The sequence below is a fragment of the Podarcis bocagei genome (assembly GCF_964188305.1).
Source record: "Podarcis bocagei genome assembly, chromosome: 12".
NCBI classification, from domain to species: domain Eukaryota; kingdom Metazoa; phylum Chordata; class Lepidosauria; order Squamata; family Lacertidae; genus Podarcis; species Podarcis bocagei.
Window position 1 is genome coordinate 47,536,547 of NC_138137.1, and position 15,874 is coordinate 47,552,420.

At 47.1% G+C, this 15,874-nt stretch overlaps 1 protein-coding gene across 13 annotated transcripts in view; it reads right to left on the bottom strand.

The window, feature by feature from the left end:
* Positions 1–15,874, bottom strand: part of ZMYND11 (zinc finger MYND-type containing 11) — a 108,535-nt gene that overhangs the window by 76,354 nt on the left and 16,307 nt on the right. For 2 of the 13 annotated variants that reach the window (XM_081163646.1, XM_081163647.1), the window contains exon 2: positions 2,818–2,887. The exons of the other annotated variants lie outside the window; for them this stretch is intronic. The gene's annotated coding sequence lies outside the window, so the exon portion shown is untranslated. The remainder of the gene's footprint in view (positions 1–2,817; positions 2,888–15,874) is intronic. 13 annotated transcript variants of the gene reach the window in all.

A 15,874-nucleotide genomic window follows, 5' to 3' on the forward strand; every position in this document is an offset into this window, starting at 1 on the left:
GCTGTCTTTGCAGGACCAACCACACAATACAAAATACCGTATTTTTTGCTCTATAAGACTCACTTTTTTCCTCCTAAAAAGGGGAAATGTGTGTGCGTCTTATGGAGCGAATGCAGGCTGCGCAGCTATCCCAGAAGCCAGAACAGCAAGAGGGATTGCTGCTTTCACTGTGCAGCGATCCCTCTTGCTGTTCTGGCTCCTGAGATTCAGAATACAGTGGTACCTCGCAAGACGAATGCCTCGCAAGACAAAAAACTCGCTAGACGAAAGGTTTTTCCGTTTTCGATTTGCCTCGCAAGACGAAATTTCCCTATGGGCTTGCTTCGCAAGACGAAAACGTCTCGCGGCTTTGTTTCCTTTGTCTAAAAACAAAGACATGTTTTGTTTATAAAGTTAATTTATTTTCCCTTCAATTTTTGAACTGCTCTTTACAGTATGTGTGACTTTAAAGAGCAGTTAATAAACTGTTGTTGTACCAAATTTGGCTTTGTTTCGACTTTTTTTGACCATAGGAACGCATTAATTGATTTTCAATGCATTCCTATGGGATTTCGTAATTCGCTAGACAACAAAAATTGCGGAACGAATTAATTTCGTCTTGCGGGGCACCACTGTATTTTTTTTCTTGTTTTCCTCCTCCAAAAACTAGGTGCATCTTGTGGTCTTACAGAGCGAAAAATAGGTAAGTTTATGCAATGCACATTCAACTTTGTAACTCACATTCCCATGCCATTGCTTAGGAAAAAGGTACCAGCTAATATACAAAATGGCAATTCAAGTAACATTGTTTCAACATTTAAAACAAGAAGATAGCATTGTGCAAATGTGTTTCGTAATGTGAGCAGTACTGTATGTCTGAATGGACACCTCAGGATAAAAACTTTCCCGAGAGGGTAAACTAACACCACTTATTTTGGGTTGCCATCTTTCAAAAAGTAAAACACCGAATGCAAAAGTTGTTCAGCTTTAAGGAAATTCGGCAAAAACTAGACTTCCAACATGGGCTGCCATACATCCAGATTTCCCCAGCCATTTCTGCTTAGACACTGGATTCCGACTACCATAATCCGGCTATATCCAGGAAATTCCAGACGTATGGCAACCCTAACTTATTGCAGCCTCCATTCTGGACTACAAACCCCATCAGCCTCAGCCAGCATAGCCAAAATGTCTGAAGGGCACTGGGTTGGCAAAGACTGTCGCAACGTGTCTTTGAAACAAAATAAAAAAAATTCCTTCCAGTACCACCTTAGAGACCAATGAGTTTGTTATTGGTATGAGCTTTCATGTGCATGCACTGAAGTGTGTATCTGAAGAAGTGTGCATACACACGAAAGCTCATATGAATAACAAACTTAGTTCGTCTCCAAGGTGCTACTGGAAGGAATTTTTTTATTTTGTTTTGACTATGGCAGACCAACACGGCTACCTACCTATATCTAGAACAATGTCTCTTTGTTCACTCAACAGACAGTTGAATGCCCACAGCGGTCCTGTTGCCTCTTCGCATCAGAGGATTCGGTTCGCACTGTAGTCTTTAAAATACGTAGTGTTTGCATGAGCTGCTACAGAGGGGGTTTTCCTGCAGTCTCTGTTATCCATGTTTAGCCTGTCTGCAACAACCACAACACTGCCTCATGCTTTCCACAGTTGCCCCTTATCATATGCAATTGTTTGTTTCAACATGGTACATGTATTTTAATATTAAGTGCCTCGGAGGATTATTCCTCTATCAGTGTATATTGAACATTGCGTTGCATACAACAGTGTATTTGCATTTATGTACCACCTTTCTGTCAAGGCACCCTAGGCGGCTCAGAGCTTTAAAATGCCTAAACAGATGAATCACATAAAAAGTAAAGTTGACCAGGAGTTGGAGGACAGTTCGACAAGAGCGGATTAATGCCCACCCACCAACCCCAATGCTGTTGGCTTTGTTTTGGTTGTTATATACAGCCACCTTCAGTACAGTGGTACCTCGGGTTAAGAACTTAATTTGTTCTGGAGGTCCGTTCTTAACCTGAGGTACCACTTTAGCTAATGAGGCCTCCCGCTGCCGCCACCGCGGCACAATTTCTGTTCTTATCCTGAAGCAAAGTTCTTAACCTGAGATACTATTTCTGGGTTAGCAGAGTCTGTAACCTGAAGCGTCTGTAACCCGAGGTACCACTGTATTTGCTTACACTATTGTTCATAATCCTGGACAAGGAAGATTCTAGTCAGTTTGCCCAGAGATGCCTGGCATCTGTCACCCCTAACACATGGCTTCCCTCCAGAAATCTGGCTCCTGAGCAGTGTTAGAAACTCAGATATATAGGTACCAAATGGTGCCTTAAACCAGGGTTTAAACAGAATGTCTAATTGCCATTTGGGGGCCAGGCAGCTCGAAAGTTGTATTTTTCAATACCATTTTTTGTTCCTGAAATTCGTTCCAACTGTGCAGATAAAATAACCCAGATAGAATTCCAAAGGATGCGCTGTTAGCGTGTGAAAACAGTCAGGATCCAAGGATCCCCTGGCATGTACCTCCAGATGGTGGAGACGTCAGGCACCATCCTGGCAACAGGGCATCTTCACTTGGTCGCAGGTGGCCGATAGCCAGGTGCAAAATGCACCTGGTGAATTCTGAACATTGCTCCTGATTGCACTCCAGATTACTGATTAGAATACAATAGTGGGCACTGAACCAAGAGCAGCAAGTGATCAGTAGCTGGACTCCTTCGCAACTGGATTTTATATACGTGGGGTTATTTAATCCTAGGCAAAGGGGCCGCTGACAATAACACACAACATTGCAAGAACAAAAGAAACACCTACTTCAAAAATTGTCAGGGGCTTATGATGACGAAGGCCAATGATTTATGCAGACGTCAGAGATGCTGGGATACTAGACAGGAACAAGGAGAGGAAAAAATGGAATCAAATGACAGCCATGTGAGTTTACGAACGCAAGCCCGTCACCTGAACCAGCAACGGCTAGGCTCTGATGCATCTGCTGATCTTACAGCTTTGTTCTGTCTATACTGTAATGCTTTTTTTATTTATTTGGGAGGCCGAGATGACTCAAAGAAAATTCATCCATAGGGCAGGAATACTGTGGCAACCTCTGATTCCCATCATAGTCAGAAGGACCCATCATGGGCAACAGCTGTTGCTAGATCTGATTTCATGCAACTAGTCTAATCCTCTTCCCTTTTCAAAAAAAAATTTTTAGTGCTTTTTCACATTACCCCCCCCCCCCCGGTTGTTTAAGGTAAACTATTGACCATCATAAGATCCTGTGAAAGCAAATTCCCTTCAATTATGTGGAAGAATAATTTATTCCATGTTTTGTGTGTGTGTGTGTGTGTGTGTGTGTGTGTGTGTGTGTGTGGTACTTACTCTAATAGTGACAAAACAAAATCTTAAACCCTGCCATAACAGCAAATAAGGGCTTATTGGGATTGCATTCAAATGGCATTTTATTCCACCTTCCCAACATTTCTTTATATCTTCCTGTTTCATGTGATGTAAAAGCCCCTTCTGGAAATATGGGGGGGGGGAGGAATTGTTTGCAACCCTTTTAACTTGGAAAATTGCAGAAGGTTGCACTGTAATTTTCCTGCAGTTTTCCTGATATGATGAAATGTGGAGCACTATCCCAGTACCCAGTTCTTTCCTGCCGTTTAAAATTTTTTGAGATGTGGCAGCATATTGATCAAAGATTCGCAGTTCCATAACACAGCAGCTACTGCAGTGCAAAAGGAACATTAAAATCAGGATAGAAGCGCTAGCATTATAACCAGCGAAACATATGCAATAAGATTCCACACCTGAATGTCGCCTGGGAGGCAAAATGCACAGGACTGCATTGACACCATGCATTTAAAGCACATCAGTTTGCTCAATGAATCCTGGGACAGTAGTTTGTTAAGGGTGCTGGGGACTGAAGCTCTGTGAGCGGTAAACTACAGTTCCCAAAACTCTCTGGGAGAAAGCCATGTGCTCTAAGTGTATGGTGTGGGTATCATGAACATGAATGGGAGTAACAACAAACGGCTGAAAAAAGATCTGCAGAGTCAATGCCTATATTTGGGACCTTAGGGATATATTATTATAGTTGTTGTATTTAATTTTTTTATATCCGGCCTTTTTCCCAGACCAGGACTAAGGCAGGTTCTGGCTAAAGGCAGAAACTACAGGGAAATCAGCAAGACCAGGGAGTGGAGTTTGGATTGGATTTGAGATCCTGCTCTATCACTACCCGAAGGAGTCTCAAAGCGGCTAACATTCTCCTTTCCCTTCCTCCCCCACAACAAACACTCTGTGAGGTGAGTGGGGCTGAGAGACTTCAGAGAAGTGTGACTAGCCCAAGGTCACCCAGCAGCTGCATGTGGAGGAGCGGAGACGTGAACCCGGTTCCCCAGATTACGAATCTACCGCTCTTAACCACTACACCACACTGGGAGAAAGGTTCCTAACACCAAACTATCAGAATGAAGGACGTGCTAAACAGAGGCTTCTGGCTCAGCCTTGCTCGCTTGCAGAAGTAAAAAAAGAAAAAGAAAAAGGCACTGTTGCTCTTTGTTAGGCTGCCTTTGCATCACCCTGTCCTGTGTGTTTTGACACACATTTTACCAAAAAGGAAAAAAAGAAAACTTTCAGTTTTTAAGCCTGCAGCAGGTAAAGAAAAGAAAAGGCATCTTCGTGCAATAATATTTAAAAGGCAGAACTGGCAGTGCAGAGAGTGGCTAGAGCTGGCTAGGAGGAAAGGCCTGCTGTGCCTTCGGTAGCCAATGGGGTGCCCTCCAGATGTTGGGACTCCCAACTCTCACCAGCATGTCAGCAGTCAGGATTAAGGCGGCTGTAGTTCATCACATTGGCTACTTTGTGCTAAGTGTTTGCTAAAACAGGCTGCTGTCAGATTACTGGGCGCTTGGGTTGTGAAGGGGCCATAGCTCAGTGGTGGAACACACGCCTTCCTATTAGGAAGGTCTCCAGGTAGGAGATCTAGGAAGAACCTCTACCTGAGATCCTGAATAACTGCAAACAATCACAGTAGACATAACTGGGCAAGATGGACCAAAGGACAGAAAGTTGCTTGTTCACTATGCATTTGGACAGGTAACCAAATTCTGCACGGTGGCTCCTGAGACCGAGAAGCAGGTTTTCGTCTATGTTTGGATACGACTGGATGCACTGATCTTTTTGTTTCTTCAAGTTACAGAGCAGCACTGGGTACGAGGCTGCTAATATATTCATAAACAGGACACCACAAATATTATTGCATGAGGTATAAGTAAAATATTTATAATTCTTCGGCCACACCACTTCTTCCATGTCTTATTTACAACCATTTAACTGCAAAAGAATCAACCCATCGTTTTGCAGTAGTGCCATGCCCTGGCTCACAATACTGGTACAGAGCAACACGTCACAGTGGTGTACTGCTATAGCAATGGCTCCTGACCATTTCTCTGCAAAGGACAGAAAGCCAACAGCACTGAGCCTTTTGCTTTTCAGCAAATTTTGAGATGCAGCTTACCAATACGACCCAGAGTTGAAACGGCTGCAACCCAGCAAAGAGTCACACCTCACTTTGTAGAAAACCACAGTTGCTGCAAGCACCGAAGGGCAAGAGATGATGACAGATTATGAAATAAAACCTATTTCACCTTTCTCACAAACAATCCAGAGAGAGGGGCCAACAATGGAACAGAAACAGATTGAAGTGGATCCAAAAGAAGGAATTCAGCTGTGTGCTAATGCGATCATGCTGTCAAATGCAAGATTTTCTGCTCACTTGCTGCAACACACTGCTCTGGGGTTTTTCTTGACCCCCAGAGCCAATTTGGGAGGGAATTCCTGTTGCCCTAGCAGGACTCACTGCTCCCGCAAGAGCCACTATTTTGTTGAATCTGGCCCAAAATCTCCTCCTGAGGGATGCTGCTTGCAATACAATGTAATATATGACAAATTATTATCAAGCAGCTTTGGGGGTTGTTGTTTTTGAGGATCGCATTTCATCCTATTATCAAGCCCAGAATTTCTTTGTCAATAAAAGCGGGTTCTTAAAACAAGCCTCCAACACTACAACATGCAGCTTTATCGTTCAGTGCTCATACACCTTAAGATGTGTATCAATGCTTGTTCCAAGGAGGAACTGGCTATGGCTTCAGAGAATGGACAAGAATAAGGGGAGGGGGGGAGAGGGGGGGAAAGGGTTGCAGAGGAAGTGCTTTTGTCTGCCTTCTACAGAACATCAAAGGCTTCTTCCCTGCTTCCTTCCATAGCTATTGATTGAAGGGAGAAATGGGCCCATGTATATGTTTGAGAGGATGGTTCACATGTGTGCAGACTTGTGACTGGATGTGTCTTGGGATGCTACATATGTGTATATTTGGCTATCTCTGGGTGCAAAGGAGAGCAAATATCGACAGTGGTACCTTGGGTTACAGACGCTTCAGGTTACAGACTCCGCTAACCCAGAAATAGTACCTCAGGTTAAGAACTTTGCTTCAGGATGAGAACAGAAATCGTGCTCCCGCGGCGAGGCGGCAGGCCCCATTAGCTGAAGTGGTGCTTCAGGTTAAGAAAAGTTTCAGGTTAAGAACGGACCTCCCGAATGAATTAAGTTCTTAACCCGAGGTACCACTGTATTTATCAATGTAGAGGAAAGAGAGGGAAGGAGTGTGTATTTTGGGGGAGGGGGGGAGAGAAGAGAGAGACAAGAACAGATATCTTGATTTTGGTACAGTCATGGTTCCAGACTGAAGCAGAAAAAAGGAGGAATTGAAGTACCCAACATGCCACGTATTACTGATGTTTCTACGGACCTACAGATCTATACATTTTCTTAGCACCAACTGTTGAGTAGGATGTCAGAGAATTTCACCAGAAACAGAAATGAGAGCAGAAATTGCTGCAATGTGCATGTTCAGGTGAGGTCAAGAATGGAAATCATGCAAGCAAACGGGGGCTGTATTAACTACCTTTATGTTTTTAGACTACAAATATTATGCAAACAATGGTAATGTGCAATACATACATGATTTATTTAATCACACTCAACGCACACGTCTCAAAGTGATGCACAACAAAACTAGCGAAGAAACAGTGAAAACAACACAAAAACCAAACCAACAGATATATTTTAAATAAACACAAAAAACCAATACAAAATAGACACCCATGGCAGAGACTCATTCATCAAACTGAAAATCCGTCGGGGAGAAACGTCTTCAGTTTCTGGAAAGTGGGAATGAGGGTGCCTGTCATATCTTGCTGGGGGCAGCCATACGGAAAGCCCTGTTTTGTGTTACTGTAGAGCAGTGTTTCCCAACCACTGTTCCGCGGCACACTAGTGTGCCGCGAGATGTTGCCTGGTGTGCCGCGAGATGTTGCCTGGAGGGAGGCGGGCGAGTCGGGCGGTGAGAGGCGGGGCGGCGGCGAGGAGAGGCCGCCCAGCGCGGGGCTCTCGCCGTCTGCCTGCCTGGCTGCCTGCGAGCTCGGCGGGCAGCGCCTCCGTCCGCAGCGCCCGCCTCGCGGCTCTCATTCCCTGACCCTGCCAAAGCTCACCCAGCCAAGCCGCGCTCTCCTTCCTGCCTCGCTTTGCTGCCTCCTCCCCCCCACCCCCAAAGCTTGGAGGTTTCCCGGCAAGGGGGAGGGGAAAAAATTGAAACTTACACTTTCGTGCGTCCCTCCCGGCGTGACGCTGCGCGCTGACGTCACGGGGCTGCAATGGTGGTGTGCCTCGAGATTTTTTTCATCAAACAAGTGTGCCTTTGCCCAAAAAAGGTTGGGAAACACTGCTGTAGAGTGAGCTTCTGATATCTTTAGAACTTGCAGGAAAAGCTCTCCAGCAGACCACAGTGACCTACTGGATATATAAGGGATACAGCGGTCGAAACTCCCATTGTTCTAGGTGTATTTTGCGACAGGGAATTTCATTAGCGTGAGCAGTTTCTGAGCTCTGGGCGCAGGACTGCGCCTAAGATTTCAGATTAAAACTGCAGAGTGGAAGGAAAGGAGGACCTTTTTCTGCCTCCCCACTTCTAGCTACTCTCTGAAGGCTGGAGAAGAGACCCTCTTAAGAATATTAGGGGGGTAGGCAGGGGAGGGACTAGACCATGTGAAAAATGAACATAATAATTTAGCTGCAGCTCGTTCATTTTCAGCTTTGTATTCTTGTCATTAAAAAAGCACGCCTAGACATTCCATTGTTGTGCACATAACCTAGGTCTAAGGTGCCATTTAGCTCCTAGTTTTCACATCTCAGTTTCTAACACTGAAGGGATAAGGCGATCCTTCAAGTAAACAGCCCTGTTAGCACCAACACCTTGAACTTGACCAGGTAGGAGACTGGCCCTGGCTACCAATTCCTCAAGCAAGGTGTTACATGGCTGCAGTATTTTGCCCCCCCCCCAACCCAGCCAAGTTAGTAACAAACTGAAAGAAACTCTGATGGGAAGGTACAATGCAGCTTCAGGTTGTGTTGGGGGCCACACACGGAGCCCACCTATGCTCTGTGACCTAGCCAAGGTATGCCACAATCCCCTGATGGAGTCTGGCCACCCACGTAGAGGACTGACCAACTCAGATAGGTTATAGGTCTTAAAATGGAGCTTTAACTGCTAAGAGGGATAATTACTAAACGCCGAGATTTGACTCCGCTCCCAGCTGGGACACATGCAGCAAGAAGCTCACAGTGAATGCCCAGCTGCATGAAAAGCTTGCAATTTGATCCCTGTCCTACCAAGGTCCCTAGAGCAACCACCACCTACTGGATGGAGTCCAACCATCTGCAAAAAGTCGAAAAGTGTGTCAAGTGGAGTAGTGGACAGGATATCTATATCCGGCATCAAGGAGATGCCTGCATGACACTTCTTGCCCACCACATGGGTGGTTTGTGTTGTCAGCTATGACAACTTGTTTTTAGAGGTTGGGAAGTCTGGATGTAGGCACCTGCCTACCCACAACAGGTGTCAAAGATTAAAGCACTCATCATTTGTTCAGCAAACTCGTCTTGTAGATACTGTAGTAAAAAGATCACTGATATTTGGTACAGTGGTACCTTGGTTTAGGAACTTAATCCGTTCCGGAAGTCCGTTCTTAAACCAAAGCGTGCTTTCCCATAGCAGTGGGAGACTCAATTTACAAATGGAACACACTCAACAGGAAGCAAAACATGCTCATATTTCAAGCCAAAGTTCACAAACCAAAACACCTACAATGGTACCTCAGGTTAAGTACTTAATTCATTCCGGAGGTCCCTTCTTAACCTGAAACTGTTCTTAACCTGAAGCACCACTTTAGTTAATGGGGCCTGCTGCTGCTGCCGCGCCGTCGGAGCACAATTTCTGTTTTTATCCTGAAGCAAAGTTCTTAACCTGAAGCACTATTTCTGGGTTAGCGGAGTCTGTAACCTGAAGCATATGTAACCTGAAGCGTATGTAACCTGAGGTACCACTGTACTTCCGGGTTTGCAGCGTTCTTATCCAAGTTGTTCATAAACTAAGCTGTTCTTAAAACCAAGGTGCCACTGTACCTGGACTGAGGCCTTCAGGTTTAGTTTGTTTCCCAAGATCATTTTTCGCACAGAACTATAGTTGCAGTTCCAGACCTTTCTTTAGTCTCATCTCTGCTTTCCCTTGACTCTTGCTGTGGTTTAAGACAACTCTGTTCCTATTTTGGTCACACCTTGACCTATATGTTTTCTTCATTCCAGTTTTATCCTGCCTTTCTTCAAAAGAATTCAGACTGGCGTACACACCTCATACAATCCACTTTATAATCTCACAACAATCCTATGAAATAGGTTAGGCTGAAAAAGAGTGACTGGTCCAACTTCAACCGTTGAGGTGTATGGAAGAGCTGAGATTTGAACCCGAGGCTCCCTAGCCCTGGCCTTACACTCATTATTCCGTAACACCTTTCCAAGGTTATAGTAAGGTTATTCACAAACCGTTCTCCAACATTGCCTATTTTTGTTATAACAGATTTATTCATTTGCTGACACATTAAGATCTTTTAAATATGTATATATGTATATTTGTTGGCCACCTTCCAGTAGCTTTAGTACAGAAATTATTTCAGCAATTTTGCCTTACAGAACCTTTTATTTTGGCTGCCCCAAATGTCGCATTTTCCTGCGTATTTTGAGATGCACCTCTACAACACCATGAACCCTTCATTTTTAGCTGTTGTGAGCCGCCCTGTACTCTTGAAGAAAAATGGGGAAGGAAGGCAGTTTTTAAAAATGTGTGCAGGCTTTCAACAGGAAGCCATATAAATGGAATAAACTATTCCTGCATTGGTATGTAAGCAAACACTAATGAACCACATAACTTTCAGAAAAGTTCCCAATCAAAATTTAAAGACTCCTAGTAAATTTAGAATTTGCAACTTATATACCGTAACAGGAAGGACTATAATGAATCCCATGGAGTCTTGGTCACTGGATTTTACTCAATGCAGGTTTTAAGGAGGTAGGAGTAACATTTATTGTAACTGATCTAGTTTCTCACGTGTTATAAGTAAATCCAGACCCAAGTCTGGATTATCAGATCAAAGCACCCTTCTCATATGTTATCTAGGTCTAAGATGCGAGTAAGTGAACGGTAACATCTGAAACGACTCTTGAGCAATAAGACATTAGACTAATCCAATGCAATGTCCACCCTTAAATCTTTATCAAGAAGAAGCGCCGAGATCTATTCCAGGCATGCAATACAAGCCTATGCACATTTACTCAAAAGCTAAGTAACACTTTCAATGGAACTTGCTCCCTGCTATGTGAGCATAAGGGTGAAGCCTTACTTACACATCCTTCTTTAAGATATGAGCAGATAAGCGGCCCCCAAAATAAAATTATAATGGTATTAAAAACACATGAACAAAAATCACTCGCAGCTACAAATTACTAGGACAGTAGTTCAAAACAAAAACACATATTAGTTTCTCAAACTCCGCTTATCATTTGTGCTTTTTCATCTGTGAATATGGGAACAGGCACAGCATGCTGTTCCTACTATTATTCAAATAAAGATCTCGATACAAAAAGTTCCAAAGTGGATCGTGCAATGCAGCAAGAGAAAGGGGCTGTTCTTTGCCAGCATTTGATTGCCACGTACAGATCTGGGGCTGCTTAAATCCCATTCACATGCATGCAACACCCATTTAATTAGGCCTTTCATCCTGTTGATGCACGTGCAAATCGTGTATCCTTGCTCATGCTCTACTGCTCTGGATCAAACCCCTATCATTAAGGAAACGTGTAACCTGGGCAAAAAGCCAAGGCACACAGACGACTGCACAGCTCACATCCAAAGAAACAGCTTTTTAAGTCGAACTTAACTCAATACAATCGGGATTTGCTTTGTAAATAGTCATTGCATTTTCGAACGTGGTGAAGCTTCTCCCGATTTACATTTGTGGATTTCTAGCTGACTGCCAAGTGGAAGGATCTTATGACGAAACCTTCCGGGCCAACAGACAGGGCTTGGGATGGCAGAGGGCATGTTTTGCAAACAGAAGTCCTAAGGTCCAAATCCTGTTGTCGCAGGAAGGAAGACTGGGAAAGACCTCTGGCTTGAGGACCTGGAGAACCAATGCTAGCCTGTTTATACAATTCTGGGTTAGATGGACCAAGTGTGTAAGGATGCAATCCTAAGCACACTTACCGTATTTTTCGCCCTATAGGACGCACCGGCCCATAGGACGCACCAAGTTTTTTGGGGAGGAAATCAAGGGGGAAAAATTTATTTCCCCCCCAGGTTTCCGCAGCCATCCCCAAGCTAGAAGAGAGAGACAGAGCGCTCCATCTCCCTCTTCTGCCTTCAGGGACAGCATCTCTAGCCTCCGTGGGGCAGCGGCTTGCCCCGCTGTCCCCCAGCTTATGGGGCTGGCGATGGGGAGAAGCAAGCTTGCTTCTCTCCCCCCCCCCCCCGCCAGCCTCCAGATCAGGTCCGGGAATAGCGGGGTGGCGGCGCTCCGCCTCCCTGCTATCCCCCGAGCTTATGGGCTGCAGGCTGCTGCCTGCAAGCCTTGCGACCCCGCAGGACCTCGCGCCGGGATCCGGGGGGTGGCACGGAGCTGCAGGAAGCCCTGGAGCACAGGCAGCTCCGCGCCACCCTCCGGAGCCCCGCGCAGCTTCGCGCCGGGATCGGGAGGGTGGCGCGGAGGTGCCTGTGCTCCAGGGCTTCTTGCAGCTCCGCGCCACCCTCTGGAGCCCCGCGCAGCTTCGCTCCGGGATCGGGAGGGTGGCGCGGAGCTGCAAGAAGTCCTGGAGCACAGGCAGCTCCCCGCCACCCTCCGGAGCTCCGCGCAGCTTCGCGCCGGGATCGGGAGGGTGGCGCGGAAGTGCCTGTGTTCCAGGGCTTCTTGCAGCTCCGCGCCACCCTCTGGAGCCCCGCGCAGCTCCGCGCCGGGATCGGGAGGGTGGCGCGGAGCTGCAAGAAGCCCTGGAGCGCAGGCAGCTCCGCGCCGCCCTCCGGAGCCCCGCGCAGCTTCGCGCCGGGATCGGGAGGGTGGCACGGAGGTGCCTGTGCTCCAGGGCTTCTTGCAGCTCCGCGCCACCCTCCGGAGCCCTGCGCAGCTTCGCGCCGGGATCGGGAGGGTGGCGCGGAGCTGCAAGAAGCCCTGGAGCGCAGGCAGCTCCGCGCCACCCTCCAGAGCCCTGCGCAGCTTCGCGCCGGGATCGGGAGGGTGGCGCGGAGCTGCAAGAAGCCCTGGAGCACAGGCAGCTCCCTGCCACCCTCCGGAGCTCCGCGCAGCTTCGCGCCGGGATCGGGAGGGTGGCGCGGAGCTGCAAGAAGCCCTGGAGCACAGGCAGCTCCCTGCCACCCTCCGGAGCTCCGCGCAGCTTTGCGCCGGTATCCGGAGGGTGGCGCGGAGCTGCAAGAAGCCCTGGACCACAGGCAGCTCCGTGCCACCCTTCGGAGCTCCGCGCAGCTTCGCGCCGGGATCGGGAGGGTGGCGCGGAGCTGCAAGAAGCCCTGGAGCGCAGGCAGCTCCGCGCCGCCCTCCGGAGCCCCGCGCGGCTTTGCGCCGGTATCCGGAGGGTGGCGCGGAGCTGCAAGAAGCCCTGGAGCGCAGGCAGCTCCGCGCCACCCTTCGGAGCTCCGCGCAGCTTCGCGCCGGGATCGGGAGGGTGGCGCGGAGCTGCAAGAAGCCCGGGAAAGCCTGCATTCGCCCCATAGGATGCACACACATTTCCCCTTCATTTTTGGAGGGGAAAAAGTGCGTCCTATAGGGCGAAAAATACGGTACTCTTGGGAGGGCTGCTTTTGAGGATACATGCACAGGACTGCACTGTATCAGGTTAATAGGAAGGGTAGGCAAGGGGTGAGAAACATTGTTTGCTTCCAGATATTTATGTATTTTGTTTGTAAAAAGCACCCTCTATAATTTTCTTGAAGAATAAAAGGCAATTGTTAAATACAGTACAAACATGGAATCTCCCTTGTTAACATCACAAAATCTGAGCCATGCCATCTAGTTTCTGGCTGATATTTCTATTTATTTAAGACATTTTTTTTTTTTGCAACACCCCATTGGATATCAGAATTCACGGCAGTGTACAGATATGACCACCACAGCTATGAATATCAAATAAGATGCATGGCATGTGATTGATGCTGTGGGTTGTACCCTATGAAAGTTCATGGCCAGATATCCAATATAGCAGTGTTTCCCAACCGGTGTTCCGCGGCACACGAGTGTGCCGTGAGACATCGGCTGGTGTGCCGCGAGATGCCTGGAGGGAGGCGGGCGAGTCGGGCGGCGAGAGGCGGTGCGGCGGCGGCGAGGAGAGGCCGCGCCTCCTGCTGCTGCCTGGCGCTCCTCCTCGCAGCCGGCAGCGCTGCCTGGGCGCCTCCGCGCGACTCTGCCTCGCTGGGTTTGGTCTCCCAGCAGAGACGGGTCACACGCGCACCTCCCTCCCTCCCTCAGCCTGCGCGGAGGGAGAGCCAGAGAGAGGCATCGCTCCTGCGCGGCGGGAGAGGGAGCAGCCGGAGCGATGCCCCAAACGAGCTGAATTCCGAGCGAGGGACTGAGGGGGGAGGGAAAAAACTTTCACTTTCGTGCGTCCCTCCCGGCGTGACGCTGCGCGCTGACGTCACGGGGCGGGGCTTTAATGGTGGTGTGCCGCGAGATTTTTTTTCAGTAAACAGGTGTGCCGTTGCCCAAAAAAGTTTGGGAAACACTGCAATATAGCTTGATCTGCATGAGAAGGAAGGCAGTAATGCAGTGGCAGAGCCCTGAAGAACCGGCAGAATGGATGATAAAATTTCATCACTTTTTAATCCTTCCCTGTGATGGAAATATATTCCTGAAAATAACAAAACTAGCAGAGCCAGAAGAGAGCTGGGAAGGAAACCTATCTGTGCTCTTCCAAAAACATGAGGGAACATTAAAAAAAAAATTATTCCCACTTGCAAGCTGCAATGATTCCATCTATTCTACCACCTTCGTTCTGTTGCATGTACAGTGGTACCTCGGGTTACATACGCTTCAGGTTACATGCGCTTCAGGTTACAGACTCCGCTAACCTAGAAATAGTGCTTCAGGTTAAGAACTTTGCTTCAGGATGAGAACAGAAATCGTGCTCCGGCAGCGCGGCAGCAGCAGGAGGCCCCATTAGCTAAAGTGGTGCTTCAGGTTAAGAACAGTTTCAGGTTAAGTACGGACCTCCGGAACGAATTAAGTACTTAACCCGAGGTACCACTGTTATAGGCCAGCCCTTAAGGAGCCATGAGATTATTTGGCCCAGTTCACACAGCCTGCCAGGATACTACCCCTACACAGGCTGAAGAAGTGAGTGTTGGGTCACAATGCATGTTAGGTGACTTGGGCTTCTGAGGGTGGAATCTCTCTCCTCCGTGACGGTGCCAGCCCAGGAAGTTACGTGAACACAGTCATCAAGTTTCTAAAAGTATATGCTTCTATCATTCTCTCCATAAGGCGGCCCTTTCCGTTTCCCCTTATCGTTTTGTCCTGTTCCAATTCATGCATCTTTAATGATTAAGAATGTGTTCTCCTTCCTTCTAATGTATTCTTCCTCCATTTTATACGCAGGTAAAGGATCCCCATACATGCTCCCCGCTTGCAATCTTCTGACACCCTAACTCTTCTTTCCGCTAGGCATCCTCGCCTCTTTTTATAGACAAAATTTAAAATTATTAGGGAGCTGGGATTTTTTGCCGCTTTTGTGCAGCAGCGAGCGGTACCGCGCTGCAAGCAGCCAGCGTTCATATGCGTTCTGTGTAAATAAATAATTGTCGTAACATCCAGTCGAAACTGCAGGAGGAATTCAGAATGGCAGAACATAATTACCCAGCCTGGAAGCCAGCCAGATCACGGTGGTTGACATCCCTGTTCTAGTGAGATCTTTGAAAGTGCAGTGATTAGTTACAATGCTTCACATAATTAAATGAGAATATGAGTGAACGTTCAAAACGGAATTCAGAAATATCTGTCACCAATTCATTATCTACCAGAAAAGCAAAATGGTGCCATTTTAGTGATTTATCTTTAATGGCACCAGCACTACAGTCCAAAAATACATGAGCTGGAGCCATCGTTTAAATACACGAGGAAGGCGGGAGACAAACACATCATAAAAAATAAAAATGACATTTCCCCCCTATAATTTGGGAGTTGCTTTAAGAAGCATTAAATGAGCAGACCTATCACAGAATTTCATTAATTCAGCACAGGATTGGCACAGTAATTACTAGGAATAATTTTTATTGGTAAAATCTTGGAGAAAAGCTGTTTTGTTTAGTTTTTCCCCCACCGTGAGGGAGAAACAAATCACCTCATAACGTTTTTAATTTTAACAAGTTTCCATCAATACAAATTAAGCGGCACATAATAAGCCTCGGCAACATATTCA